Raw genomic sequence first — 4,069 nt, forward strand, 5'->3', positions numbered from 1 at the left:
AGGGCCTTGATTAGTGTGCCGGGAGGGCATAATTGGTTTTTGTGTGGAAATTATTAAATTAATGTGTGATTATATGATAAACATGTTTGTATGGCTATATGAATGTAAATGTGGTTGTATGCTATATTTGTGAGAACCACATTATTATGTGGGTAGATCTGCAGCGAGCGACTTGAGGCGATCCTAGTGAGCTAGATAGCGGGAAAGTCACAACGGGGCTTAATATTTGACTTTGGACAAGTCAGAGGTATTTCAGGTATCGAGTGGTTATTTAGACTGTCGGGTTCTAGAAATAAATATATGGAGATATATTTGAGGTTAGGAAGCTTAGGCGAGAATTTTGGGGAAATTTTACCAATTTGCCCTCGGGGACGTTTTCGGTACCCCGAGCCTTGGGATTGATCTAATAATTTCCTTCTGTCACTGCGATTGTTGATTTAGGTAAATCTAATGCATGCCTTCTTTCCACATCCTCAAAATGGGTCATTGATTCTGGTGCCACAGATCACATGACAGGTAATTCCCGTCTCTTTTCCACTTTTCAGTCTCATAGTCCTACCTCTACTGTTACCTTAGCTGATGGGTCACCATCTCCTGTTCTTGGATCTGGCACTATTACTCCTACGCCTTTGCTCACTTTGTCATCAGTCTTACACTTACCTAATTTATTCTTTAATTTGCTTTTTGTTAGTCAACTCACTCATATACTAAATTGTTGCATCTCATTCTTTCCCAATAATTGTTTATTTCAAGATCTTATGACGAAGAAGATTATTGGTAAATGACATGAATGTGGCGGCCTATATGTTCTTGATCCACTGCCACCAACTTTTATTGCTTGTCTGAGTGTCTCTTCCGCTTTTGAGGCTCATTGCCGTTTGGGCCATCCACCCCTTTCTTTGCTCAAGAAACTTTGTCCCCAATATAGTAAGGTGTCTTCATTAGATTATGAGTCGTGTCAGTTTGCCCAACATCATCGTCTTAGTTCGAGTCCTCGAGTCAATAAACGTGCTAGTGTTCCTTTTGAATTAGTTCATTCTGATGTTTGGAGTCCTCCTATTTTGTCTAAACCTAGATTTAGGTATTTTGTTACTTTTGTGGACGAATATCCTCGTGTAACTTGGTTATATTTAATGAAAAATCGTTCTGAGTTGTTTTCTATATTTTGTGCTTTTTGTGCTGAGATTAAAAATCAATTTAATGTTTCTGTTCGTACTTTGCGAAGTGATAATGCCAAGGAATTTACATCTGCTCAATTTCACTCTTATATGATCTCTAATGACATACTTTATGAAACTTCTTGCGTTGATACTGCATCCCAAAATGGTGTAGCCGAACGTAAAAACAAACACCTTTTTGAAACTGCACAAGCTCTCTTGTTCCAAATGCACGTTCCTAAACATTTTTGGGCCGATGCTGTTTCCACAACATGTTTTCTTATCAATCGCATGCCATCCTTTGTTCTTAATGGTGAGATCCCATATAAAATTCTTTTTCCTGGCAAGTCATTGTTTCTAGTTGCTCCTCGGATATTTGGCAGTGTTTTCTTTGCTCGAGATGTCATCCACATGTCACCAAATTAGATCCTAAGTCATTAAAGTGTGACTTTCTTGGTTATTCTCATCTTCAGAAAGGGTATAGGTGTTATTTTCCTGATCTTAACAAATATCTTGTTTCTATTGATGTTACTTTCGTGGAAAATACACCCTATTTTTCATCTTCATCTACTCCTACTCATCAGGGGGAGGATGATAATTTGTTGGTATATTCTATCACATCTTCTGCCCCTGACACATGTTCTGACGAGTCTCCTGTTCCTCCACCTGCCTTGGTTACAACTCCTGACATGCCTCCGCCACCTATTAAAGTGTACTACAGGCGTCCACCTCCCGTTTCATGTCCTACACTTGCTTCTTCGTCCTCAGATCCGGACCCAAGCAATGATGTAACACCCTCTAATAGCCAAGACCGTTACACTGTGTGTTTTATAAAATGCTAGACTTGCTAATCAAGTCGTTTAATTAAAAACGTGATTTTGAAACTACAAAGGAACTAGGGTTAAAATGTTTTGGTCTCAAAAGTCACACTTTTCATAAAGAGATGTTTCCTGTTTACGTGGGATCCCAAAAATATTAAGATTAAAGACCGTTTACAAAAGATATAAGGTTTAAATACAATATCAAGCCATATTAAGACAAAACAGACAGTTAGGCAATCCCTGTCCTGATCATGGCGATCGAACAACTGGCTATGTACATTCAACCCCGCAGCTCTCCATCTCAGGATTGGTCCAACTTGCCTTTGCCTTTACCTACACCACGTAGCACCCGTGAACCCCAACAAGAAAACACAACAACAGAGCATAAGCAATCAACAGACAAACCAATATCTCATGTTGCATCGCATATTCTTAATCATATCAACACTCAGAATAGTCAAGTATTCAGCATACTAAACATATCAACTCATATCATATATCAGTTCACAAATGATAACTAGGGCTAGTGCCCTCAGGCCGCTCCCTCCGTTATCCCACTGACTCCGGCCTGCTTAAACCGAGCTCAGTGAATATTAAGCTATCCTCGGCTACCACGCCGCGCCCTGTGTACAAATATTGTGTACGACACCCTTAGGCTGCTATCAGATGTCCCATGGCATGATACCATCATTGACATAATACAAAAATCGGGAGCACTTAGTCCCATCACAAACATATAACCGGCCGTAGTTTTCTTACCTTTCGATTCGCTAGCTTTGATCACTTGACTCCTTGAGCACAATCCCCCTCGAGCCCTAGCGCTCACCTAAACATAACCATAGGTCAAAGTTATCACCAAACCTCAAGTCCAAAACCTAGCCTCGGGACCAATCCCGAGCCCCCCGGGAAGTTCTAGTTTCACCAAACAAGGTGGTGGAATCAAACCCCAAACCCTTGGTCAAAAACCCTTGCAAACAACCCTAAAATCCCTTTCTAAAAATAGGGCAGCGCTACAACGCTCTTAGGAGGGCGCTACAGCGCTACAAGCAGAAGCAAAATCCCCCCAGGAAGCTTGGCCTAGCGCTACAACGCCCAAAGGCTAGCGCTGTAGCGCTAGTCACAGACAGGCAACCTCCCAATTTTTCCTCCTGCGATTTCCTCGAACCAAACTCAACCAAAACTTCTCCAAACCCTCACCAAACTCAAAAACAACCTTATTAACACACTCCACTCATCCCAAGCACCCCAAATACCCAAAACTCAAGCACATGCATCCCTAATCCCAAAATTCACCATAACTTACCCTAACTCAAAACTCAGCAGAAACCAGTCAAAACATCAAAGTTAAAGCTCAGAACTTCATACCTTTAATGGGAATTCGATTTCAAGACAACCTCTACACCTCCTTAGCTTGCTCTTCCTCACCCTTTGGCCTGAATTCCCTAAAGTTCCCATCAAACTCAGCTTATACACATAGTTTGAAAACCAAAACCAGTAATTAAAGAAACTACAAAGCCTTACCTCAAGTGTTAGGGTGTTCTTGCTAAACCTCTGCCAATTCTCCAATCCTAGCTTAAGGATTCTTGATGCTCAGCCTAACTTAGCTCCTCCCTGAGCTTTACCCCAAAAATACTCAAGAAACTGATGAAGAAAGCATAAACCGACCTTAGGAAACTCTCTGTTTTCTCCCTTTCTTTTTCTTCCTTTCCTCAGCCTTCTACCCTTTTCTACAATTCCCACTAAGTATAAAACCTCAGCATATCTATCCCTTGCAAGCCAAATGACCTTACTGCCCTCCCCTTTAATCTCAGGTCTTTTAATCCACTTAAGGGCATTTTAGTCATTTCACCCCAATTCCCGCTAACTCCTCGAGTGTCCCTAATATTTACCGCTTAGTTCTCGATACCTAATTAATCACCAATAATATTCCTCGATGTAAAAATGGACCCCAATATACTCACTAAATTCCCATTTATACCCCTAGGCTCACCCCGAGCCGGGTATAAATCCCCGCCATGACTTTTTCGCTACTTTGCTCACTAGGATCGTCTCGAGTCACAGATCACAGATATATCCACATCATATATCAAT

Source organism: Humulus lupulus, chromosome X, assembly GCF_963169125.1.
Source record: "Humulus lupulus chromosome X, drHumLupu1.1, whole genome shotgun sequence".
In the NCBI taxonomy this organism is placed as follows: domain Eukaryota; kingdom Viridiplantae; phylum Streptophyta; class Magnoliopsida; order Rosales; family Cannabaceae; genus Humulus; species Humulus lupulus.